General features: G+C 45.8%; 1 protein-coding gene and 1 pseudogene across 2 annotated transcripts in view; both read right to left on the reverse strand.

Moving 5' to 3' along the window:
• The window catches only part of maml3 (mastermind-like transcriptional coactivator 3), a 203623-nt gene that overhangs the window by 129981 nt on the left and 45681 nt on the right, over positions 1–27961 (reverse strand). The window lies entirely within an intron of this gene.
• Positions 1399–2442, reverse strand: LOC148892215 (zinc finger protein 232-like; annotated as a pseudogene).

The raw sequence follows: 27961 nt of genomic DNA on the forward strand, positions 1-27961 counted from the left end.
TGCAGGAGATGGTCCTCCCAACCTTCACTGTAGATCACGACGTCATCAAGATGGGCAGCTGAGAAACTGGAACAGAGATTTCTCTAATGAATAGGCTCCGGGAGCTCAATGGTTCCGCTTGTTTCTCTGCATACACCTTCAGGAGATTCACATGTAGAATCTGCTTTTTCTTTTGTTTGTCAGGGCAGAGAATCTCATATGTGACAGGTCCTATTCTCCTAGACACAGTGTATGGGCCCTGACACTTTGCCAGTAGCTTACTTGGTCCCGTAGGTAGCAATATTAACACCTTCTGTCCAGTGTGCAAATCTCTCTCTGTGGCATGTTTATCATACCACACCTTTTGGTTTCGTTGACTCTCCTCCATGTGCTTCTTTGCCATCTCCCTAACATTCTCCAACGTGTCCCTCATTTGAAGAATATAGGAGATGACACTGCGTGACGTCGCCTCTCCAGCCACCCAGTTCTCCTTCAGCATGTCCAGTGGTCCACGGACCTGTCTACCATAACGCAGCTCAAAAGGAGAAAAACTAGCTGACACTTGGGGCACTTCTCGATAAGCAAATAATAGAAAAGGCAGCCATTTGTCCCAGTCTTACCCAGTTTCATGAATGAACTTCCTCAGCATTTGTTTTAATGTTCCATTAAATCTTTCAACAAGACCATCAGTTTCAGGATGGTATGGAGTGGTTCTTATTCCTTTAACTCCAAGCTGGCTATATAGGCCTTTCATCAGATGAGACAAAGTTTGTACCTTGGTCTGTTAATATCTCTTTAGGTATGCCTGTTCTCGATAATAACTCAACCAAACATCGGACTACATGTTTCACCTGCATGGAACGTAATGGGTAAACATCTGGGTACCTGGTTGCATAATCACAGATTACAGGAGCATACTTGCAGCCTGAGCTACTCTTTGGCAATGGACCAATAATGTCCATGGCTATCCTGTCATATGTGACACTCATGATAGGTAATGGCTGTAAATAGCCCCTATCCGATTTTTTTCCTGGTGCAACCATCTGACGAGTGCCACATTGCCTGCAATATTCTTGTACATCTTTATAGAGCCCTGGCCAATAGAATCGCTGACTGACTCTGTCATACGTCTTTGCCTGTCCTAGATGTCCGGCCCAAGAAATACTGTGTCCTAAATGTAAGATGAGCTGCCTGTAAATAGTAGGGATAACTAATCTAGGTGTTGCAGTGTCAGAGAGATACAATAAGTCGTTTTTTTCACATAAACGGGTCCCCTGTGATTTTTCCTAAACACTTTGTGCAATTCAATGGCACCCCATCAACCTCATAAACCTTCTCAAACAGTGATTTCAAAGTTGGATCATTTTTTTGATGATCCCTACAGTTCTCTGGAATCTGCCACTCTGGTTTAATGTTTGTGCCCTCCATACCAGTTTGCATTGGAATGCTAGAAGGAACACATCTCCAGTTCTTTTCCTGTCTGCGCTGCCATCTATTTTTCTTTACCCTGCCTCCTGCTTGGAGAAGTGTATCATCGAGATTAGGTAATGGTTTGAGACCTTGTGACTGCCATACATGTGCAATCCTTTGCAATTTTATGGACAACATGGTCCAATACAGGCAAATCATCCCCAACACGACATCATAAAATAAATTCTTCAATACGCCAACCTTAAGTATGAAAAATTGGCCATCAATCTCAAAAGTCATATTGGTGGTGGGATAATCATTACTGTCACCATGAACACAAGTGATATTTACATCTTGATCATGTCATTACTGACTAAACTCGCTTTGAGTAATGTTTGATTGCTGCCTGTGTCAGCCAGTGCTTTTACCACTTTCCCGTTTACATTTACATTGACAGACGTTGTATGACTATGTTTACAATAATTTCCATTTGGAAGGATTTCCTGCCCATCTTTAGGTACTGAACAAAATTCTACAGCTTTGGACAGGACACATGGAAGCCTTGTGGCCACGTTGCTGACAATTGAAACAAATAAAGTCACCTTTTGGTTGAAACTTTAAAGACTGTCTCCGAGCCCCAATGTCACCAAAGTCTGCATGTTGAATGGTTTGAGGGCTCTCATATTTCAGCTTCACAGATGGTCCCCTTTTATTTTAGGACTCTCGGTGTGCTGCTAGGTATCGCTCAGCCAACTCCGCTGCTTCTTCTCCAGTCTTAGGCTTGTGATCCTTTAACCAAATGCAGACCTCAGGTTGAAGAACTCTCAAATACTGCTCCAGGATGACTTCTCCAATCTGATCCTTGCTGTGACGATCAGGTCGCATCCACCTTCTGTACAGTCCTTTCAGTCGATTATAACTTTCTATGACAGTCTCTCCCATCGGAACAATCGTACTACGAAACCTCTGTCAATAAGTTTCTTCAGTAACATTGTATTTGATTAATACTGCTGCTTTAATGGCTTCGTAGGACTCGGCCTGCTCTTCATCCATGCCAGCATATGCCTCAAGTGCCTTTCCAGTCAGCAAGGTTCCACCCCCGGATTTTAGCTATTCTTTCAAACCTGACGAAATAACTTTCTGCATCCTCACCCTCTCTCAGTTCTGGAATTCTCAGTTCAGAAACCATGGGAACTGCAGCTTGTCTTGGACGAGGAAACTGTGGAGGTTGGGCATATGGTAGGTAACCCAACACAGGGGTCTCTTGTGCCGGAGGAAGGTTTGTTGGCCTGGATGTTCGAGGGTCAGTGTTTTGGGGCTGTGGTTTAAGAGGGGAATAATGTTGACTCGATTGACTATCAAATGTCCATCCTTGCTTGTTGTGCTGCATCTGATCTCTTAATTGGTTGATCTGTTCAATCAACATCCCCTCTCTATGTTTTGAATATTGCATGAAATGTCTGATTTTGTTCATCAATTCCTCATCAAGTTGAGCTCTGCTTGTACTCACTGTTTGAGTCTTAGGCTTCACCACTGGTTCCATCTCACTCTGCTTGGCTCCAGCCTTGGCTTGGTCAGACGCCTCATGGAAAAAAGAACGGCATCTTCTTGGGGCAACTCAAGCTTCTGGTTTCCTTGATTCTCTTCATAACTCTCCAGTTCAGTTTGGTTGGCCCGTGCTGCACGACTTCTTCCTCGTCCCACCTTATTCATCTCGGCTTCCTCTTATCTTTTCCACTTCAGCAAGGCGTAACGATCCCACCTTCTTCATGCAGGGTGAAACAATCCCACCACTGCCACCAATTGTTGTGCGCCGAGACAGCGAGCGGGTAGATAAATGATAAAAGTTCACTCAGCCAGATCCAGGAAGGGTATTGTGAGTTTTCTTTATTTGAAGTCTCAATGGATATCAGTTTTCGGCTGACCCCAGGTAACACTGGTCTCCAGGCTGTCCTTTCTCCCCTTCGATGAGAAGGTTTCTTCAGCCGTCATCTGTACAAAAGTGAAGGTTTCGGACGTTTCGCCTCCTATCCAAGAGGCTTCGTCAGCGAACTAAAGTCTGACTGGTCGTATCGGCCCCATTTATATATCCCTAATGTCCAGACCTGGATTGTAAAGTAATTATAAAAGAGGACAGAGCGCTAAAAACAGAAGTCTTTAGGAAGGCTACGCACACTGACCAATACTTACTTTTTGACTCTAACCACCCTTTACAACATAAACTAGGAGTTATCAGAACCCTCCAGCATAGGGCTAAACTAATACCAACTAGCACTGAAGGTAGAGAAAAGGAGTCAAAACATATCAGGAGAGCACTCACTAACTGTGGGTACCCTCAGTGGTCATTCAACAAATGTCAGAAAGAATAATAGCGAACGAAACCAATAATTCTCAAGATTCTAAAAGGAGAGGAGTAGCAGTACCGTACATTGCAGGAGTTTCTGAAAAATTACAAAGAGTCCTTTGGCAACATAAAATTCCTACTTATTTCAAACCGATAAACACGTTAAGGCAAAAAATAGTGCATCCAAAAGATAGGCTACCAAATGAAAAACAAAGTAATGTAGTTTATTCCATACATTGTAAGAATGAAAATTGTAAAGAGCAGTACATTGGGGAGACTCAATAAATTCTCAAAAAAAGACTTTATCAACATCGCAGGGATAATACTAGTGGGCCTCAATCGGCAGTACATTTGCACCTAAAAGCTAGCAACCACTCATTTGACGACAATGAGGTTAAAATCTTAGCGAAAGAACATAGATGGTTTGAAAGGGGGGTAAAAGAGGCGATTCTTATAAAACAACAAAATCCTTCATTAAACCGGTCTGGTGGTGTGAGGTTCAATTTGGATCGTTCATACAATAGCCTGCTCAGGCAAAACAGGTTAGGCAACTTTCGCAATGCTGATGAGGGTCGTTATGCTGATGAGGTGATACCGGGGGGAGTGGGTGTAATAGGCCAATCGTTAGTCAGGAATGTAGGAACAATCAGTGGGGCCACAGGGGGGTGTCCCGCGCCCCCCCCAACCTGAGAGTAGGGACCTATCATAGCTGTGTCCGGCGCCACCAGGTCTGGACATTAGGGATATATAAATGGGGCCGATACGACCAGTCAGACTTTAGTTCGCTGACGAAGCCTCTTGGATAGGAGGCGAAACGTCCGAAACCTTCACTTTTGTACAGATGACGGCTGAAGAAACCTTCTCATCGATGGACCACTCCTGTACGACTGAGAGCTTACACAGACGCTTTCTCCCCTTCTTCCTCCTCAAACTGACTGGCTCAGTCTGGTTTTAAAGGTGCTTCACCTGTGCTTCTGGCCAATCAGGTCCCAGCGGCAAAGTGCATCTGATTAAGAAAATAATTAACAAAGAAGCAGATGGAAATTCTCCCCAAAAAAAAAAAAAAACACTTTGGGTAGAATTGATGACCTTCTATTCTATTCTATTTTAAAAATATGAATGGAGGAAAAATGTGACCAGGTACTGTTCCAATGTGATCTGCTTGGGAAATGCAAAACATTCACTGCAACACATTGCCCTTATTGGGGCAACTTGTGCATGACTATCAAACTTTTGCTTTGATCGAGTACACGGATAAAAACAATACTGGCATTCTTCTTGTATTGACAATCAGAGTACTGTCACAATGATTAGCACAGTTCTCACCTTTCTTGAAAGGGAGGTAGACAAAAAACAGTGAGGCCTCTGAATGCATCGTAACGGCCCTGTTAAGTTATGATTTCAACAACAGCCCGCCCACCCCATCAAACCCCCAGCCTTGACTGCAAACAAGCTGGGTTGGCGCCAAAAGCACGCCATAACCTCATTGTTGCAAATGTAGGACTGTACAAACAAAATCAAACCGTGCCACCTTTCTTGTCAATGCTTCCTTTTGTTTTCTTTCAGGACAAGAAGTGTCAAATCATGTGACACATGGTGTCATATCTTTTCCGAACTATGCTGCACTGTTGGCTTGATCTGACTATTTTTACACAAGGCCGCATTGCTGATTCAGCATGTTGATCTGGCATAATAGCTCTCTTGGCAGTCCATCGAAGTCGAAGATGACGTCGCTTCCATTGCTTTGTGGGGTATTGGACAGTGGTTATCGGCGCTGGCGTCGATGCCACTGTAAGTGACTATGAAGCCCGATTCTGGAGCCACAAATCCTGCCACATTCAGGGCATGTGAGGCCAGGACCGGGCTGGCGAGGCGGTACTGAAGCAGCACAGAGGTGTCTTTGCTCGCGCCGCACGATCCTCCTCTGGGTGCGTTTGTTTTCAAGTTGTGTCACCCCTTCGTGGCATAAGGAACGCCACAGTGGCCTGTTAGCTGCAGCAGACTCCAGATCGCTGGGCTTGATGTTGCATTTCTTTAGAGTCTGTTTAAGCTGGTCTTTGTATCGCAGCTTAGGACCACCAGGCTTCCTATTCGCTGACAGGAGTTGTCCATAAAGCACCTGCCGAGGCAAGCGGCAGTTAGGCATCCGGATGACATGTCCAACCCACCGGAGTTGCCTCTTTGCCAGTATAGCCTCGATACTGGTGGAGGCGGTGCGTTGAAGGATGTCGGTGTGTGGGACACGATCCTGCCAGGTGATGCAAAGGATTCGTTGGAGGCACCTGATGTGGAATGCATCAAGGCGTCTCAAATGGCGTCGATAGATGGTCCAGGCTTCTGAATTGTTGGATAACCTTGAGGGGTGTGGCCACTGAGGGTGAACGCTGGGGTAGGAGAACTCTCTTTTGCCATGACCTCCGTTTTGGTTACATTGATCACGAGACCGAGTGATCGGTAGACGGAGGACATGGTATCAAGGGCATGTTGCATGGCAGCTGGGCTGTGGGCCAACAGAGCACAATCATCTGCATACTGTAGCTCGTGGATGTCGCTGATCAGGGTCTTGGTCTTGGCCTGTAGGTGTCTGATGTTGAACAGGCTACCATCCAGGCGGAATTGGATTTGTACGCCGCCACCTCCTGGATGGACTTATGGAAGAGGAGCGTAGCTGCCATCAGGAACATGTTGAATATAGCAGGGGCCAGTACACAGCCCTGCTTCACCCCGACTTCCACAGGGAACGGGGAAGATTGCTGGCCACCAACAAGTACAGTTGCTTGCATGCCGCTGTGGAACTGTTTTAGGATGCCGAGAAATTTGGAGGGAACGCCAAATTTCTGCAGTATGGTCCAGAGAATGTCACGGTTAACTGTTGGACTCCGCCTACGCCTACCCCCGGGTGCGGATTTGGGATCACTCTTTGTCTGGCCTCTACCCTCCGACCTGTTCGGCTTGGGTGACCCTGCCAGGAGTACAAGACTCCAGCCGACATAACTCTCGGGGTCATGGAGACGCGCAAAGTGCCTCACCACGATAAGGTGGTGATCCCAGTCGAGGCACAGCATAATAGCAGCAGTCCATGAACCAGCACCTCCCAACACTTATGAGTGTGATGAGCTCCCACATTCAGTTTAACCACACTTTTTTCCATGCATGACTTTGAAGCAGTCAACCTTTTATACACTTGAACAACAAGTACAAACCCATTTGTGAGTTCAGGGTGTCAAGTGACTGTTTTGCAACTGCAGTGTGCCATGAATCTATCCACACCTAATAGCACAAATGATTTATGCTGGCAATTAAAACCTCAAAAATCATTTACATCAGGAGTTGAATCCTTAAATGCACAGATTGGGATCCGGAGTTGATGGGATCCAATAAACAGTGCCAATATAGGTGGTGAACCGATGAAGTAGACTCTGAACTCTTAATAGGAGGGCCCATAAATGGTTTTGTGTGCAGGTCCCTGCCTGCTCTCTTTAATGATATATAAATGAATAGGTTCATGGAATACAAATATGTTTCATTCCGACGTCCCGACTTCCCTGCTGCAGAAGTCTGAGAGTGTTCTTTGGAGTGACACCCCACTTGAGTTGTATACCACTTGTGACATAACATTACAGGCAGTCTCGACCAGGTTGAGTCCTTGCAGTAACATAAGAGCTTTGCATTTTACACAATAGTTTTTTTACTTGTTGGCCACGCACAACTGTCATTGTGCTTCATATCTCAATTACAATGTATTCATTCATTGTATAAATGTGTGAGTGTGAAAAGCGGGGATCGAGTACAAAGATAATTGACAATATGCAAGTGTGTGTAAACACAAGGGTGGTCTACCATTTCTTCCTGCCTGGAGATCCTATTGAATACCTCCATAAATGTCAGAGCTGCTCCGAGCCTTAAGTCAATGCTTTTACATGGCCTTTCTTGCCAGTCCCCACCCCCACAGAAACCTGAATGCACACGCATGCGTGCTTTTAACAGGCAGCTTTACAGCTTAAAACATTGACGTGAAAGAGATATGAAATTGCATTTATCATGTGTAGGAGTCGGGCCAAAAGCGACTGAAACACTCCTTTACACACATTGGGCAAAGGTTTTGTGAAAATAGCACATATAACGTAAACGATAGCCGATAATGCAGCCATTTTTTATATTTGGTAGATTTTCTTATGGTCCAATAAAATTCAGGTTGAACAATTCCAAAAGATTAGTTTAGAACAAACAACACCAACTCCTCAGCAAAAGAATACCCAGACTGTGGTTAAGCATTGTGCGGATGGCAGAGGAAATTAAACAGATCCAAATACCAGGCAGCCACTAAAGATTATATGAGGTTAATCAGAGACACTTAAAAGTAACAGGTGTGCATTCTCACCAATTCTGCATGAGTTTCAAAGTGAATGGTTTGTTCTGAAAACAATATCATCCCATTTATTAAGGGACAGTGACCCAAATTGCTGCATGTGTGATCTTTTTTTCAAAGAAGTAGGAATTTGGGTCATGTATGTGCAAGTGAACAACAGGCACATTTTAAGACCTTAAAAGTTGAGCTTTTTTCAGTTGTCCATACGAGTGTCCACTGACTGATTTGGAAATGCACACAGATATGCCTTTCCAATCATTCAACATTTTAGGGTTCATGTTTACGCATCTATATAGGTCATGCACATTTAAAATCAAAATGATCTGTGAAAGGTGGAGGGAAGGGCAGATTTTTTAACATTTAGAAGTGGAACAATATACATAATTTTTCCAGACTTTCATTCATTAACAACCTCGACACCTGTCCGTCATTATTTTAAGCTGAACCAAATTGTCGTGTGTGTCGTTATTTGATCCATGCTTGTGTGCCGTCACGCGGAAGTGTGCCTTTCAACCCTTCATGTCTTTGGTGTCTTTCAAGTGAGCCTGACTCATTCTCAGGCAGGCCGAGGGTATATAAGTAGCCAGCGTGGGACAGAGAGATTTGGGGGAATTCGCAGGGCAGAAACATTCGGACTCAGACTCAGACACACCTGCAACTCGCAGAGACCCGCACCGTGTTGGACGGAGTTTCACAGCACGACTTGTTCGACTCCGCGCCACGATTATGCCTTGGGATACATCTACGTGTCACTTGCCTGGGAGATCTGACAACGAACCTACTTACGATTAAAGAGAAACATCAAACTCTTTATTGGCGATCTTGCCAGCCCAATCAACTCTCCGAATGGAAAGGCCCAGATTTACCAGCCGACCGTGAACCCAGCATCTTCACAGCAAGACCCCTCAAGCCGAGCTCCCGATGGGCTGCCACCACCCGTGGGCGCCCCGCCCCCCACCTTAAAACCTGCTGCACCCCCGATGGCCAACACCATCCAACTCACCTGGCAACTCCTAGTTGCATCGTCTATGTCCACAATCGGACATCATCGGACATCGCTTATGTCCACGATCGGACTTCGGAAAGACGCTCCATGGCCGACACGGCCGCCAACTGTCAACGTTCTTCCTCAGTCTCCTGCAGAGCGCCATGGTAGGGCGATCAACGTCACCGTTGACCGCCTGTCCGTGCCCAGCAGCACGACCAACCCCACGCTCTTTCGTCCTCACGCTCCTTCATCGATTCCCCGATGCACTATATCACAATGTATCTACAATGTTAACTTAAAAAACTACAGACGCATACAGTGACATACATTTCACATAGCCAATCTACACAACTGTTAAGTACTGTGGGAGCATGCTGGTGGCTGATTGCCACAGTTTAAACCCCAAAATGCTTTTCACCAGAATAGTGGTGTTACATTATTGCCAAAGGTATAATCAGTGTTTGAAATAACGTCTGCCCGGAGGCCAGGGGTGTACAACTTTTACGTCAGGCGTACAACTTTCAAAACGTCGGCCGGGTGGCCGACAACTTCTTCAAGAAAGAAAAAAGATTATTTTCAAATCAAACGTTTTTGCTTTTTGAATAAAACTGACTCATTACCACGCAGGCCAAGGGTATAGTAAGTAGCCAGCGTGGGACAGAGAGATTGGGGGGAATCACGGGGCAGAATCACCTCGGACTCAAACAGACTCATAGAGACATGCAAAGACCCGCACAGGTACGGGCGTCGGACGGACATCACAGCACGACGAAACGCCTTGCCCGACTCCACGCCATGATCAAGCTCTGGGAGATCAGACAACGAACCTGCTTACAAATAAAGAGAAACATCAAATTCTTTATTGGTCTGACAACGAACCTATTTAGAAATAAGGAGAAACATCAAACTATTTATTGGTCTCTGTCCCGCGTCGGCTACTGATATACCCTTGGCCTGCATGGTAATGAGTCAGGCTCACTTGAAAGACATCAAGGACATCAAAGTATTGAATGGCCGGGCAGGCAACTTTTCAGAGTTGTCTGCCCGGGTGTCCGATAACTTTTTGTCATAAGTTTCAGACACTGGTATAATGCTGGTGGATTAAAGTGCCGCCTGAAACCGAAACCAAGTTGATATAACTATAAATCAATGATTTTCCTTTGACCTGGTCTTTTGCTTCTGTCTTTTGACGGTTGTCAAAAAACGTTTGAAATTGTTGACATTGAGGGTGGAGCTGCATTATGCTCTTAACAACTTCGGATTTCATCCTATCATTTTCCAAAAATAAATCAATAAATTTGAACTTAACATACAAAAAAAGTCACATTTTCAAAGCTACTTTCTGACCTCTGAGCTCATTAATTATTGTATTGCAGTTCTAAAATGAGTATTCTAAATACATCATTGTGAGACATGCTTTACACACAGGACATGCATGTGTTTGCACCAGTCATAAGCTAAATTGGTGTCCATCAGCGACAGACCGCAATATCCGTCTGTACTTGACTCGGCTTGTGACAATTACACGGAGAGACGAAATCGCACTTCTACAGACTCATGGTAACTCATATTGTCCTTATTTGTGCCACCTGGCACTTTTTAATGGTTATTTATTTATTTGTATTTATTTATGTATTTATTTTAGGATGATGTACGATCATCAGAACAAAAATGCATCAGTGTTTGCTGTATCTCGTCTTACTCCCTTCCTCCTTTGTTGTGTGAGGAGGAGAAGAAAAGAAAAAAATAAGTGAAAGCAATTAACTTTAAAGAGCCAGCTTGTTTATTCAACTCTATGAACAGCAGATTATGGATAATAGTGTGCCCATATTTGATGTCCTCTCCAAAAAGAAAATAGTTCATAACAAGGAACGGCCTAATATGCATTCAGTTCTTGTGGAGAGAACTGTGCAAACTACATGGGCAAACTACGGCCTGCGGGCCACATACGGCCCGCTCGGCTTTTTCATCCGGCCCGCCGAACTTGTCCATATTATAGGAAAAACAGTGTCTGAAAGTCTGAAAAAGTTAGCGGACAAGGCAGACAACTCTGAAAAGTTGCCTGCCCAGCTATAAAGAAAGACGAGAAATCTCAAAAAAAAAAAACATTGTGCAAAGTATATAGTTTTTTTTAATTAATGCTGTACCTACCACAAATGCTACCTTGCTTAATTTACGGTAAATATCCGTGGCTGAAGATTTTGCTCCAGTTGTCATTTGCCGTCATGGTGCACAATGCATTGTTTGCGTTGTTGTCTCCTACAAGCCACTGAGCGCTTTTCATAACGCTCAAGTACACTTTACAGTCACAGTATAATGTAACTTTACCTTTTATAGTGACACAAATTTTGTTAGCTTCTTTTGAATCTTTCTTCTGGGGCTGAAGTTCTGTGCCATCTACTTTGGAAAATGATATGCAAATGCACAACCTTGCTTCGGACTTTCCCAAGCGTTCTTGGGAAAGTCCGAAGCACGAAGCAGGCTTCTGATAGGCTGCTGTGCAGAGTATGCAAATTTCAACTGTAGGTAGCCTATGTCTGTGTGCTTGGCAACGATACACGTGTACTGTTTGCGGATGACGGCGAACGAGGGCATCCGTGGCGAGTTTGTAGAGTGCGCGGTCAGGACAATCCATCCATGATTTTGCAGAGTTTAACACAAGTAGATATTATTGAGCTTGAGTATTTCGTTGTGTAATACTATGTATTGAATGTTGTAAGTGATTCCATTTTTCAATCAATGTTGATTTCTTCAACTTTGCACCTTCGATTGAAACTTGAAAAACAGACGCAATCTTACGTATGTTATTTTAATCTCTTTCCATTTCCTCCTCCCAGCATCTGCCAAATTGTATGTAAATGCCATATCTCGCATATTCCTTGAGACAAATGTGTGAACTAATAAGGGCTATTTTTCACATTTGAAAGATAAATTAATAAATCAATCAAAAAACATCCCTGTCATCCCTTTGCTGCTGTGAAATGTAAATTTCTCCACTGCGAGACGAATAAAGGCAAATGCAATTTGGGTTGTAGTGTTCTTACAGTGCAATGAGGTTTGCACACACTACATTTAAAGGACAACCGACATCACTTTTTTGTTTCCAAACTGACATCAGAAAAATGTTTTAGAGCATCTAAAATACCCAAAACATGCAGTATATTTTTAGTCAAATAAAAAACACCAATAAAAATGACTTAAAGTGTGCTGAAACTGCAAAACCGGAAGTGGCCAGTTTCAGAAGTTCCCGCCCCCTTGTTCGTGGTGTCACGCCAAGACGTCTTGCCTTGCTCGAGAATGAAAACAATGGCTTCAGATTCGGAGAAGATGTTTTCTTGTTACTCATCCAGTTATGAATATGATTCAAATGGTTCTGAAGAGGAAAGCATACATGTTTGCAATCGATTAAATAATTCATTCCGTGTCATTTTGAGGCATCGGGGGGGGGGGGGGGGTGTCGCACCCAAAAAAGGCAGAAGATGGCGACAAAGCTCCGTGTGGAAATGGCTCAACATTTCTGTCACAACACAAGGATTCACCATTGCGTTATTTATGTGTGTACCTTCTAATTTCGCCATCAACACGAAGTTTTCAGACCAAACAAAGTACCACAAAATACATTGACGTGATTGAAAGACTGCTACGGTGTGTCCTTTCTCGGTCAGGGCCGTTCCTTCAGTGACGTGACGTGAGGACTCGTCACCAACTCAAAAACAAGACTTCCGGAATATTCAGCGCGAGTCTTAAAACGTAAAATATAGCTATATGCTGTGGAATCTTTGTAAAATACGCTCAGTAGAAGTCATTTGAAGCGATTTGACAAATTATGGACACAACTTGTCCGGAGACGTCGGTTGTCCTTTAATGCTTTAGTATATCCGGCCCAAACACTCCCTCCAAATGCTCCTGGCCCGGGCCCCTCTGTCAAATTTTAGAACCCATTGTGGCCCGCGAGTCAAAAAGTTTCCCGACCCCTGGGGTAATGTAATGTATTTGATCAATGAACACGACATATGTCTGAATTACAACATACATGTTGTAATTCAGAAGGTCATAAGGTCACGCTACTTTGAGTTTAACTGCAAGTTACATTGCAGTAAATTCTAAAAGTCCAGCATTAATGAAATGTGAAAAGAAATGTAAAATCACTATATTAAAAATTATTTAAACCTGTTGTAAAGGTATGCTGTTGTCAGGAATTGCGTTTTGTCAGGCAAAAAAACAACAACAAAGAAAAAAACATTCCTATTCACAGTAAAATCTTTTGGAAATGTAACAACTCCAGTCGCAGTCAATCTTTCCATCATTTGATACAAATGTCTGCCGATAAAGACAACTAATCCTCAGCATGCATGGGTTTGCGATGACCCCATCAAATCACGTGCTCATGTGACCAAATGAGAAAGTGGAAATGTCCAAGTCGAGCCCTGGATTCTTGAAAATATTTTATTATTAATTATATTGACCTGTATTGTTAATACATTAATGGCAGACACTGTTCTGAAATGGTTTATTTTGGTCAAAATTGAAAGCACTCGTACAATGGTGTGCAGACTTTTTATGTCCATTTTAAATTGTGTTGAACTGATTGGTTAGTAGGCGGCCCGATCACCAAGTGGTTAGTACGCCATCTTCACAGTGCGTTTAAATATTGCTCTGGCCTCACTGTGTAGATTTTGCGTGTTTACGGTGGGCCTTTCGTGGGTTTTCTCCGGGTGCTCCGGTTTCCTCCCACATTCATGCAAACATGTATGCCGTTGGATAGGCTTCAGCACCTCCCGCGACCCTCGTGAGGATAAAGAGGTCCGGAAAATACGTGAATGAATGAATTAAACAATACAGAGGTCAGGAAGACCATCAAGCAGTGGTAACCAATAACACATGCAAATGTGTTTTGACGAAGGTCGTGAATGGTCATCGAAAGTTTACATCATACCAATTGCATATATTGCACTTGTTTCTGCATGGAGTGTCTGTGTGCAACCAGACAAATGACTCAGCTGGTACGTGTGGTAGACTGTTTTGTTGAAGGAGTACTGTGTGGAGCAGTGTCATTCGTAGACTTGTGGTAATCCTCTGAGCCTATGCTGCTTGAAGCTCAGAGCACATTATGTAACCCCTCTAATCCAACATTGCATCAAGCCAGACGGTAAAAGACCACAACCCATGCTCTCTTACAAACAGCAAACCACGCGCACACACACACACACACACACACACACACACACACACACACACACACACACACACACACACACACACACACACACACACACGCACGCACACACACACACACACACACACACACACACACACACACGCAAGCACACACACACATGCAGGCACACCCACACACACACGTACACACAGCCCTGAATGAAGGGAACATTTTATATTAAATTTTGGGAAAAATGATCAATCGTTCTGAAAAGGAGGCATCCACTATAGATACCGATGCTTTATTTTAGTTGTGGGGTTTGACTCCAATCATCACTCTCTGACCGCATAACATATTCTCTACATCTCCATAAAAACCCTGATAGGCAATCAAAAATATCTTCTTTGCCGCAGCTCCCAATTCTGTTTCCAGGGCAACGGTGGCCATCTTGCCATGCTCCATTGATCTTCGGCATATCGTAGCACAGGAAGACTTTATACACATGATAGAGAAAAAAAAAGATATTTTGTTTTCTAGACCATAATTCTTTTAGATGAGCTGTTGAGTTCAAACAATTTTATTTGGGAGAGATAGAAAATTCTCAAATTGTTTGACTTCTAAAGTCACATAATGCAGTCTGTAGACTGAAAAACACTACTGCAAATACATTAAGCATGCATTTTATCAGAGATGTACCAGAATTATCTGAGAGATATTGGGCAAAAAAAAAAAAAATCATCATATTCATTGGTACTGATAGCAACAAAACTGAACTGCTACCAAAAAAATGTCACAAATACACAAACAATGGTCTGGTTATTGTCAATTTAAGAGTGTCAAAGGCCATCCTTCGTTACATGAAGGAGCAAGTCTGGCGGGAGAATTTGTTATAACCTCTCAAGAGACAGCAGTTACTGCAGTGGACAGCTTATGTCATCAGGTCACAGGGTGCATGAAATGATTAAACTACTTGTCATTTGTTTTTATCAAGCTGTTGCTTTAATACATGTTTTAAGACAGCCACAAATATAGTGCTAAATAAAAGAATGAAGTTAATCTTGATCAATCATTTGATATTTACAACTACAGTAAAGTCTCGTTATATCGATATTCAAGGGAGTCCGAAAAAATATCGATATAACCGGGACTATCGATATATCCGACCCTGTTTGCATGTAATTTTCTCCGTGCGTGCATAGAAATAGTATCGATATAACCGGGACTATCGATATATCCGATATCGATATATCGAGACTTTACTGTATATTAGGGCTGAGTGACATAGTTATCACGATATGTACATTGAAGATGTCAACATTGAAATTAGGATGATGTCAGTCATGTGAAATTGCTGTGATTCTGTTGCATGTTAAGTGCAAGTCGAAACAACCATCGAACAAACAACCACCATGACAATCATCCTGTGGAGGGTGGGATAATGTGGGATTGTCCGACTGTGGGGGACGCATACAGCCACTGCCGTTTTAGGATGAGTTGCAAAACATAGCCATGTGCTGTGCAGTACTTACATTACAGATACTGTACATGTACTGCATTTTAGAACATTACAAGACCGTTTTTAATAATTTTACATGGGTTAGTGGACAAAACAGTAGCACTTGTCTAAAAAAAATACTGGAAAAAACGTAGAAGACTGTGCCTTACAGGTCCATTGAATTGAATGTAAAAGAGCCCAGTTGTTCAATAAATTTCATGTGATTATGGCCCACATCCTCATGCAGTGGCAACCCTTGTCATTTTTTTGTGGATCCAAAGATGTAATTCAATGTAACCCTCAAAACGTGATCCTGGCTAGCATAGTTAGCATCACTGGACGTCCACACATCACATCATATCGCCATGGAATGATTCAATACATACAGTGAGTACACACGGGATAGATGGAGGACATTGATTCGCTGTGGCGACCCCTGAGGGGAAAAGCCGAAAGGAAAAGAAGAAGAAGTGAGTACACAATTATTGTCATGAATGTGGGTGAGTGGTTAACTTTTTCTCACAAGCCACAGAACAAATTCCTACACATTCTGAACCACTTTTCCTTACTACTGTTGGGCATGGACACATTGGTACAGAACATCACATACTTGGATGCAGTTCACACACACAAAAATGCCTGCAAACATTCCAAACTACACTGTTTCAGGATGAAATGGAGCCTCTAGCATGGAGGTGGTGCTTTTCAATGTGAAAATGTTTTCATGAGATGCACCTTTTTAAAGGCAAATGAATCCCTCCTCCAGTAACTCTGTGGTCTACCAACCATTATGTTTGGCTTTTTTGCTTTGAAAATATTTACCGATGAGGTGGTACTACAAGGGAGGAAGTATATACATTCTGTACGATATTCCAACTATTGCAATATCTAATGGCCAAACTTAATGAGTCACGAAGCTGCGCTCTCACTTCCTCTCTCCCTCTCGCTGTCCATGGCAGGCACCAGCAAGAGAGCGACTGTGTTGGCCACTCCGTCACAAAGCCTCGTGGGAAATTTTATTCTGATCCCACATTTGGAATATGCTTTTCATTTTTTTTCCATTGACTCTTTTATTTTTATCAGCTCATTTTATGCATCTGCAGCATAGATTGAGATAATAAAGATTTGTTGAGTTAAGCGTGTCAAAAAAGCCATGCGAGTTTATGTTTACATGGACATGCATGGATTGTGATCAATAAATGGATACAGTAATCCATCACCACTTCTTTATTCAGGTTTTTGCGCCTTTACTTTGCAGGTTTTTCCAAAATACTCTATGCATTAATAAGGAAAGAAACAAAAAAAAAAACACAACATAAACACAAATAGAAACAAAGAAACAAAGATAAAAGATACAGTTATATTGGTAGGCATCTTGCTGAAGGTCATGTTTCTTGTTGATGCGGCAGAGGCTTTCCCTGCCAAACAGAGCTGATATGTTTCAAAGACTTTGTACATGTCGGTACTGTAGTATCCGGTACTGTACATGCCATGGGCACTGAAACGTGTCATGAGTTTCCCGTGCAAAAATTGACCAATGAGCGCACAAGTGCATTTATTCTGTGAGCTCAATACGCTACATATGCATCTTCCCTTTGTTGTGCTTCATCGCGCTGTTGCGCTCCAGTGGCAGCATGTAAGACCACTCATCCCTCCATGGAAATGGCACCATCAACAGGGACAAATTGGTTCAGCGATGACGGAGGAGTTCTGTTTGCAGCCTTATTTTGAACGTTTCTTGATGCAGTTAGCTGTTTTTTTATAGACATGTCACATAGAAGTAGTGACAGCTCAGGCGAAAGCTGAAGTAACAGGTAGATAAGAGTTTTTTCTTCTTCACGACAAAAAGACCATGGTAAGATCAAAAAAAGAAACTGTAAACCTATTTTAACTAAATAGAAGATGAATGTCATGGCGCTGTCCACAAAATGTTCTTCTCCAATTTAAAACCCTCTGCGACAGTTAGCGCTTCCGGCAGAAGAGTAACCACGTGAACCTAAGCCCATATGAGTCAAGTGAGAGCCGCCTTCTACGCCACCAATGCAGGCCTCTTCGCCTCTCTCAGAAGAATGTTGATGAACGTTATAGTTTTGTTGTTTTAAGCCTTGAGTTGCTGGAAGACGTGGATGGACTCCCAACATGTTTTGTGGCAAGAATGTAAATAATATTGAAAGACATGCACTGTGTGAACTATTTCTTCATACTTTGCTTGAAGTCTGTACTTCTTTTCAAAAAAGTATAGATGACGGCTGAAGAAACCTTCTCATCGATGGACCACTCCTGTACGACTGAGAGTGTACACAGACGTTTTGCTTGAGTCGTTTCATTTATATCTCGTATTTTACTCACTTTGCTATGTTAAGTTTTGATGCGACTCCGTGATACTGCATTACACATGACCTCATGACCTGCTAACACTTGTTAAAGTGTGGGCATGAATAAAATTTAAGCCTGTTCTGCTTACAAACAACAAAGTGCAATTGTCTTCAGTACCTCGTGAGCACCACGTTGACGATAAAGGCTGTTTATTTTTTTTAAATAAAAGCATGCTGGTACCCACTTACACATACACGAAAATTCCAAATGGTGGGGAATGCTACATGGTAGGTTTTCACATTTCATAGGGGGCTTTGGTCCTCATTATCTGTGGAAAAACAAAGGATGACTGGATTTATTCTTGTCTTCATAAATAAATTCTAAGTTCTAATTCAACTCAGCGCAGTGTATAGTTATTAAAATGTTGGTCACACTATCACATTTAATTTAAGTGGCTTTGTCATTTTAACATACTCTAAATGCCCTCAAAACAAAGATTTAAAGTAACCAATAATCATTTCTTTTTTTTCAACTTGTGTTTCGCCTGCAGGATTTCAATTGTAATTTATATTTGAACCGGAGCGGTGAATGGATGGATGGATGGATGGATTCACCTTTATATGTCTTGCAGTGGAGAAATTTACATTTCACAGCAGAAAAGTTATGAAAGGAAGATGAAAGTAAGAAAGGAGTAGAAAAACAAAATATAGGAGCCGCTGGAAAGGCAGCCACTCTGGCGGAGATATCTTAAAGTCAAAAGAACAAAAAATAAATAAAAATAAATAAATAATATGACAACACAAAGACAGAGAGTCACTCCTTCTTAAGCACTTTCTGTACCTTCTTTGTTACATGAAGCAGTTCTAGATGAAAGAGGGGAGGATCAAAGTGTCCTTTTCACCAGTGGATAACGGACGTCATGGTGGAATGTGCATGCCGACTACAAGCTAAATGTTGAAAGCAAACACGAAGCTGTAGCATCCATTGTCAAAAAGAGACTGTTTCATATCTCCTGTCCCACGTAAATTCGCTTCAATTCTAAACAGCAACAGGTCCACATACACATTGGCGCTCTGCGCTGACGCTCCTTCCTTCTCATCGCGGGCTCCTCAAGCCATGTACCCATTCAGCCACAGACTGTCAAACAGCACCGACCTTTCACCTGAACAAAGCGGAGCTGTGAAGATGCTGCCCATTACAGGCTCAAGGAAGCACAATCGCTGCAGAGCTGTCCGGTGAAGACAGTCAAATGGCACCGACATTCCTCCCAATCACAAACAGTACTCGTATATTCATGCTGCCGAAAAGGCGCAAGCTCAGCAGTCTCGTCATTCATGAATGTCATGGCCAAAAATGCTGAAAAACAATCCAATGGAAATATTTCTTCATTGATTCTTTTTCAGATGCGTATTATCCTCACAAGGGTCGCAGAATGTGCTGGATCCTATCTCAACTGTCTTTGGGCACTAATCGGGGGACAGCAGTCAGCCAATCGCACAAAGGCACTGTGATATCATGAGAGCCTAGCTCTCAGCGGGGCAAGACAAAGAGTGCAATGGGCGACAGGTTTGAATGCAAACAAATAATTTAATAATGGGTTTCAGGGGGAATTCACAGGCAAAAAGAATAGCATCCCTTCCAATTCTTAAATTATAACAAAGTCGATTTTGAGGCGAAACTGAACATGGGGTTCTTTTCCATGTATTTCTAGGCCTCACCCCTTTTTGATGTCCTTCCTAGGTAGTCTAGCCACCATTAGCAAGGTTCCAAATCCAGCATTTCGTCCCAGGGTCCCAACTGATGACGAGTTCGATGCAGCAATCTGTTTCTCGGTGTTCCTCCACAGAGGACAACAATGGCGCTTGGCTCCCCGGCCACCACTCAGAGGCTCTCTGCTCTTAAAAGCCTTGCATGGCAATCAAGCCCTGATCAACCACAGGTGTGGCGTTTGGACTGCTGCCTTCCACCAGGGGGGGCCAAAACTCTCACTGGGTGGAGCCATCCTAGGTGAATATATTTCCCCTCCAGGACCCAGCCTCTCGTGACATCACAGCACACAGAGATGAACAACCATCCATTGTTAAATATCCATTTAGAGTGAAACCCATTTGTACACATGAAAATTACCAAGTCCAAGTCCAGATCAACAATGAGCAATGACCACCTTGCTGCTTACCAACCCCTTGCAACCAGCAGGTTCAATTCTTGATTAAGTTTGCCTCCTCCCAGCGTCAGGTTTTTCACTCAGGTCAGAAGTGATATACTTATTACAAACTCAGAGAGAGAGAGAGAGAGAGAGAGAGAGAGAGAGAGAGAGAGAGAGAGAGAGAGAGAGAGAGAGAGAGAGAGAGAGAGAGAGAGAGAGAGAGAGAGGTTTCAAAGAGAGATCGTTCTGATGTCTTGTGGACGTATGACAAGAAAAAAATGCTATGTGGATCGTTACTGCAGCATGGGAATCATTCAAACCCACACTTGAATTGTTGACACTAAACAGTTCGACCTCAGAAGGTTGGTGACATGAAAAGTAGTTCTTGATTCAAAAAAGGTTTGAATCGCCTATTCTATCCTTAACTCAATCACACGACACACTCAACCATGTAAAATGTATTTCATGTTTGTGTAACGATGTTTGATGAACTTCTAGACATTCTTTTCGGGAAGTCACATCAATAAGAGCACCCCTGGTAAAAGCGATTGAGTCTGACATGACAGTAGCAAAGTCCCCAGATGGACACCTAATAAGAAAAGCGTTAACGTTACATCAAATCCACATGTTTGAGTGCCCTGCTTGTCACATCTCGCTGCCATCCGGGGCGCGCCCCGCCCCTCCTGTCACCTCCTCCGACATTCTTGGGAGACGGCCCCTCCAATCATCATTCACCTGGGTTCCCACAGCTGATTGTCATTCACTGATTGTGCCTTCTGCCTATATCTGTCTGCCGCTCACTACCGTCTTCTGTCGGAGTATTCTTGGTCATTGCCATTTCCACGTCCGTGTTGCCAGGTCTGCTATCATTCAGTTATCTTCCTTCACTCATCCCTGTTTGTTATTATTTGATGCTGTTTTCCAGTAAAGACTCTTTATCCACCCAAGCCTGTCACGCCGTGTATTTCGGGTCCTTCCCTAACACCAAAAGTCCGTCGCTCGAGGTCTGCCTCCTAGCACTCGAGCGTTCGTCACACAATACTCCGACCACCCATGGACCCCGCCGGCGTTGACAGGTATTTTACCGCCCTTGTACAAGAGGCGGAGCGTTCGAGCCAGCTGGCCCAGGCGATTGAGGAAATGCGCCACGCCACTACCTCGCTGGCTCAACGCCTCAACGAGATGGAAAAGAGCATCGCCACCCTCTCTGTTCCTCCCCCCCCGCCCGTGGGCAGGCGCACGCCCCCGCTACCCCAACCCTCACGCTACGCAGGCGAAACCGAGCGCTGCGCTCAATTCCTAATGCAGTGTGCGCTCGTGTTTGAACAACATCCTGACGCCTACGTTAGCGATAAGGCTAAGGTAGCCTTCATCACCAGCCTGCTCGCGGGTGAAGCCGAATCATGGGTGCTGGCGGTACGAGAGTCCCGACCGGAGCTGTGCGCCTCGTATCCGGACTTCGTAGCCGAGATTCGCCGGGTGTTTCACCATCCAGTGACGGAGGTCGAGGCGGAAGGGAGAATCCTCGACTGCGTCCAAGGGGCCCGTTCGGCCGCAGAATACTCCGTCGCTTTCCGGATCCAGGCCGCTGGCAGCGGCTACGGCGACCGAGCGTTGAGGGGGGTGTTTCGTCGCGGCTTGAATTCCGACCTAAAGGATGAGTTGGCTACCCGCGACGCCGGCACCACCTTCGACGACCTCGTCGGGATTGTCATCGGCTTGGATCAGCGTCTTCGAGAGCGGCGAAAGGAGCTGAGCGACCGACGGCCCGAGGTACCCCGAAGCCGACCCCGGTCGACCACACCCGGCAGCGACCGCGCGCAGCCCCAGGAGGGACTCTGTGAACCGATGGTGATAGGGGGGGGAGACGACCGCTCCAACCCGAGGGCTCGTCGCACCCGAGGCCCCCAGCCTAGGACCCACGGCCAATGTAAGTCCCCGCCGAAACGGAATCCGTTGGGGGCTAAGTCCACGACACGAGTCACACGGTTGGAGCTGGAGAGTGAACTATTTGGCCCCTCCAGCTCCCAAAGAGTGCGGGCACTAGTGGACTCGGGGGCCGACGGGTGCATTATCGACCCCCACCTGGCCGACCTGCTGGGCTGCCGACTTTTAGATCTCCTTCCCCCTAAGGAGATCGTCGACCTGGATGGCCGATTATTAGCCCGGGTCACCCACCTCACAGCCCCACTTAAGCTCCGAGTGGCAGGCAACCATGTGGAGCACCGCCAATTTCTTGTTATGCCCTCCCGGAACGCGCCATTGGTCTTGGGTCTCCCCTGGCTCAAGGCCCATGACCCATCCATTTCTTGGGAGGGCCCCACCATTCAGGGCTGGAGCCCCTACTGCTACGCTAACTGCCTGCGGTCGGCTACGGCAGGGCGTAACCCCTCCCGCGGTGGCCCGCCCGAGGCCATCTGCCTCAAAGGCGTGCCACATTGCTACCACGACCTGCGGGAGGTGTTCAGCAAAGACAACGCCCAATCCCTGCCGCCCCACCGACCGTATGACTGTGCTATAGACTTGCAGCCAGGGGCTCCATTACCGGACTCCAGACTTTACCATATTTCTCAACCGGAACGGGAAGCCCTGAGCACTTACATAGACTCCTCTCTAGCGGCAGGACTCATTCGGCCGTCGCGTTCCCCGCTGGGCGCAGGGTTTTTCTTTATCGACAAGAAGGACGGATCCCTGCGCCCATGCGTTGACTACCGGGGCCTGAACGACATCACCATCCGCAACAAATACCCTCTCCCCCTCATGGATTCGGCCTTTGCGCCCCTTCAGTCCGCCACCATTTTTTCTAAATTAGATCTTCGCAGCGCCTACCATTTGGTCCGAATCCGTGAGGGGGATGAATGGAAAACAGCCTTCAAGACGCCTTTAGGGCACTTTGAATACCTGGTGATGCCGTTCGGGCTCACGAACGCGCCTGCCGTATTCCAGAATTTAATTAATGATGTGCTCAGGGACTTCCTCAATGTTTTTGTTTTTGTGTACCTCGATGACATTCTTATTTTTTCTCGCTCTGCAGAAGAACACCGGCAACACGTCCGACGGGTCCTGGCGCGGCTCCTGCAAAACCGGCTCTATGTGAAGGCAGAGAAGTGTGACTTCCATGTCCGCTCTCTGTCGTTCCTGGGGTTTGTGGTGGAGCAGGGGCAGCTCAGGGCCGACCCCGCCAAAACCAAGGCGGTGGTGGAATGGCCGATCCCAAAGACGCGCAAGCAGCTTCAGCGGTTTTTGGGGTTTGCCAACTTCTACCGCCGCTTCATTCGCGGGTATAGTCAGAAGGCACTCCCCCTCACTAACCTCACGTCCACCAAGCTCCCTTTCAGGTGGACTCCCGATGCTGAGGGGGCTTTCAACCGCCTCCGTCGTGCCTTCACCAACCCCCCCGTTCTGCGTCATCCCGACCCGGATCTTCCGTTCACGGTCGAGGTTGACGCATCCGAGTCCGGAGTAGGGGCCGTCCTTTCCCAGCGCTCTCCCACCGACCAGAAGCTACGCCCCTGCGCCTTCTTCTCCCGCCGGCTCAGCCCCGCCGAAGCCAATTACGACGTCGGCAATCGGGAACTGCTGGCGGTCGTCCTGGCCCTGCAGGAATGGAGACACTGGCTTGAGGGAGCTAAACACCCCTTCACCGTCTACACGGATCACAAGAACCTGGCGGCCATCCGGTCGGCCAAGAGACTTAACTCACGGCAGGCCCGATGGTCACTCTTCCTCACCCGTTTTGACTTTTCTCTCACCTACTGCCCAGGGTCACAGAACACCAAGCCCGACGCCCTATCCCGTATCCATGAGCCGGCAGAAAGGGAGGAGACTACCACCAACATCCTGCCGGCCCAGCGCATCCTGGGCGCCCTGAGGTGGGAGGTTGAGAGAAAAGTCCAACAAGTCCAGGGAACCACCACCATCCCCAGGGGCTGTCCCAAGGATCGCCTGTTCGTCCCCCCCCCCCTACGCACCGAGGTGCTCATCTGGGGGCACACATCTAAGATAGCTTGCCACCCGGGGGTCAACAGGACGATCCAACTCATCGCCCAACGGTTCTGGTGGCCGGGGTTTAGGAGGGACATCACCCTCTTCGTGAAGGCCTGCCCGACCTGCGCCCGTGGAAAGGCCTCCCACCAGCCCCCGGCCGGACTCCTCCAGCCCCTACCGGTTCCGTCCAGACCCTGGTCCCACATCTCCGTCGACTTCGTGACAGGCCTCCCCCCCTCCCGTGGCAAGACGGTCGTCCTCACCGTAGTGGACCGATTCTCCAAGTCGGCCCACTTCGTTCCGTTAACCAGGTTGCCGTCTGCCACCGAGACGGCTCAACTCCTGGTTAACCACGTCGTCCGTCTCCACGGGATTCCGACTAACATCGTGTCGGATCGGGGACCGCAGTTCGTGTCCAAGGTATGGAAGCGTTTCTGTCGGTCCCTAGGGGCATCGGCGAGCCTGTCGTCTGGGTACCACCCCCAGACCAACGGACAGACGGAGAGGAAGAACCAGGACCTGGAGGCGGCCCTCCGGTGCGTGTGCCTCCACAACCCGGCGTCGTGGGCCCTGCACCTACCCTGGGTGGAGTACGCCCACAACTCCCTGGTCTCCGCAGCCACAGGTCGGTCCCCATTCATGTCCGCCTGTGGCTATCAGCCGCCCTTATTTCCCACACAGGAAGGCCAGGTGGAGGTCCCGTCTATCGACCATCACCTCAGACGGGCCCACAGAGTCTGGAAGGAGACCAGGGACGCCCTGTCACGCACCGCATCCCGGAACCGGCGGGTGGCAGACCGCCATCGACGGCAAGCACCCAGCTACCAGGTCGGGCAGGAGGTCTGGCTATCTACGAAGGACCTTCGGCTGGCAGGGTCCTCGGCCAAGCTGGGCCCACGCTTCACGGGTCCCTTCCCCATCGAGGCCATCCTCAGCCCGGTCTCGGTGAGCTGCTAAAGTATTTCAAATGGTTAAACAGTTCCAATACTTTTGGAGATGAGTGAGGTTAACGGATCACTTGTATATCTCAAGTCGGCAGAGCGGATGAGAGTGGACGACCAGATGGAGGCTCTGGGAGATCGAGACTTTTATGATTGCTTGTCCCACTTCCTTAACATGATACCAAGTTGAGTGAAGTCTCTTTTGCTGATGAGTGAATATGCCTATTCACATTCAGAGTAATGTGCAACACAAAACATGTAGAAAGGTGGGTAAAATACCTGTTCTTCTGTTTCCATTCAGCAGATATTTCAAAATCAGAGCGTCTTGAACGCAACTCCAAAAAAGGTTTTCCAAGGTTGCATGAAATGAACTTGCCTCAATTCAAAAATTAAACTCAATAAATGTCAAACTTTCCTGTTTCAAAGTCGGATCCAAACATGTGTTTTCATATCTTTTCATATCTTTTCAAACATTATTGGATTAATTGAGTCATCATCTTATAACATCTCAATTTTGGCAAATCTTTGGAAGCGCTCAATTATATTCAATAAGAAACTAATGCCACTGTGTTGTGCCCCTTAACACTTTTTTGCATGCCTGCACTTCTATTTTTATCCCTCGGTTTTAAAGATTAAGGGCCTATTTATAGACCTCCTGTTGTCTATTAAGAGGACTCTGAAGGAGAATGGCAGCACCACAAGGGTTCACACACCACCCACTTGGCACCGGATCCAACCTCACATTCCCTCAGTCACATCAGGACCTGATGTGACTGAGGCCCTCCCACAGGAAATGAAAATTAGGGGGCTGCTGGCCAGAAGCCCAATCTTTCAGTAAAAAAACTTTACCCACTGTAAAGAAGTTTCCATCAAGCCTGTGTGTGTTTCAAAAAGACAGAAACAACTCTGGACAATCACTGTATTGTTCATAAAAATCACAAAAGACATTTTTTTCAAAGAAGGGCCTCTCTCCCAATTTAATCCAACAAAAATACAGACATTCATCTAACTTTTTTTTTCTTTAAAAAAGGGAGGGCATTACATAATCCACTACACCGGCATTTTATCACAGAGGAATACATACAGCCAACTCACACGTGCACACACACAAGGACAAACAGCTGACATACCCAACCAGACAGTCAACCTGTTCAGGTTGTCTGCATAACAGTGACTTTGACAACAGAAGGAAATGAAACTCTAAAAAGCCACTGAAGAGGGGTGAAAGAGGGAAGGGATGAAAGAGTGAGAGCGGGAGGGAGAGAACAAAATACAACTGTGACATTTTTCTACATATTTAAAAAAACCTCAAAACTGTTAATTGAATTGCCTGCCTTTCTAACTTTTTATAACCTAAAATCCAAAAGATCAACTTGCACGTTACTTGAAGTCAAAGTCAAGTCAAAGTCAAAGTCAGCTTTATTGTCAAATATGCTAATATGCATGACATACAGCACAGATGAAATTAATGTCCTCTCGGACCCAGCGTGCAAGACATGCAAGACACTTATAACGTGGCTAAAAAAGACATACAATTGACAACAGACAATACATGTAATTTCTGTATGTAAAGTGAGGTAGTGTCGTATGGAAAGTGAGGCAGTGACGTATGTAAAGTGAGGTAGTGACGTATATAAAGTGACGTAATGTAGTACTGCAAAAACGAACAACAAGAAAGGGTTGAAGTGAGGTCTTGCAGAAAAAAATGAGAAAGAAGAAAAAAATAGAGTTCAGGGTGATCGTACAGCATGTAGTGTGTACTCAGAGTTCGGTGAGTGTGGCAGTGGGAAGGGGCAGGCTGGGCAGGGCTGGGAGGGAGTTGAGTCTCCGGACTGCCTGGTGGCAGAAACTGTCCTTGAGCCTGCTGGTCTTGGCTCGGAGACTCCGCAGTCTCCGACCCGATGGCAGCAGGCTGAAGAGGCTGTGGGAGGGGTGGGTGGGTGTGTTCTTCCACACATTTAAAAGAGCATATGTAGTCCCAGATAATATAAATTCGAGTTCAACTTTCTGTGTTAAAAAGGTCGTACAGTGCACAATACAGTACAATGGAGTGAGCCTGAATTAAAAAAGCATCGCCGTGATGTAACAACACTTATAAGCACCTTATTCTCTACATGCCAAAAAAATGTGGCTCAGAGGCTTTATGCATGCTCACTCAAACAAGGCATTTGATTGCTTCCCGGTGCAACATTAACCAGAGAAGATGTGTTGATCTATTCCGTGATCTGATTAGCTCCTCATCATCACCAGTCTGTTCAGTGGCTCACTTACTATATGAAAGTGTTGTGTTCGCAACCTTTTGAAAATGTCTTTTTAAATACATTTTTAGATTTGTGCAGTAAACACACCCATATATATACACACACACACTACATACACACATTCATATATATATATACACAGGTACCATCCGACTTACAACTGGCTCGACTTACGACCACCCGTACTTACCACCACGACCGCCAGACCCTATTTTTTTATTTTAATTCATCGCCTGGCATCGCAACGTGCGAGCAGCCCAGCAACGCATACGACAATTTTGGCCAGCCAGCATCTCACTCTCGTACAGCAATAGACCGCATGATGGCACCGGAGGGAGGAGTGTCCACTGACGGCAGCCGCGGTGCGGCCAGGACTAGAACCAAGGCAGGTGGGCATCAGCGCGCGGGATTGCTGCGACGAGAACGCCACGTCAGGCCCACGGCCGCCGCCGCCTCTTTGTGACAGTTTGTTCTGCTTCTGGGCAAGGTAGCGGGTCATCCGCGTCAGCGCCGCAGACGGCCGCACGGTCGGGCTACGCGTCGGCGCTGAGACCGAGGTAAGGCCGG

Source organism: Hippocampus bargibanti, linkage group LG10 (genome assembly GCF_051943395.1).
Source record: "Hippocampus bargibanti isolate YZ-2025 linkage group LG10, ASM5194339v1, whole genome shotgun sequence".
NCBI classification, from domain to species: Eukaryota; Metazoa; Chordata; class Actinopteri; order Syngnathiformes; family Syngnathidae; genus Hippocampus; species Hippocampus bargibanti.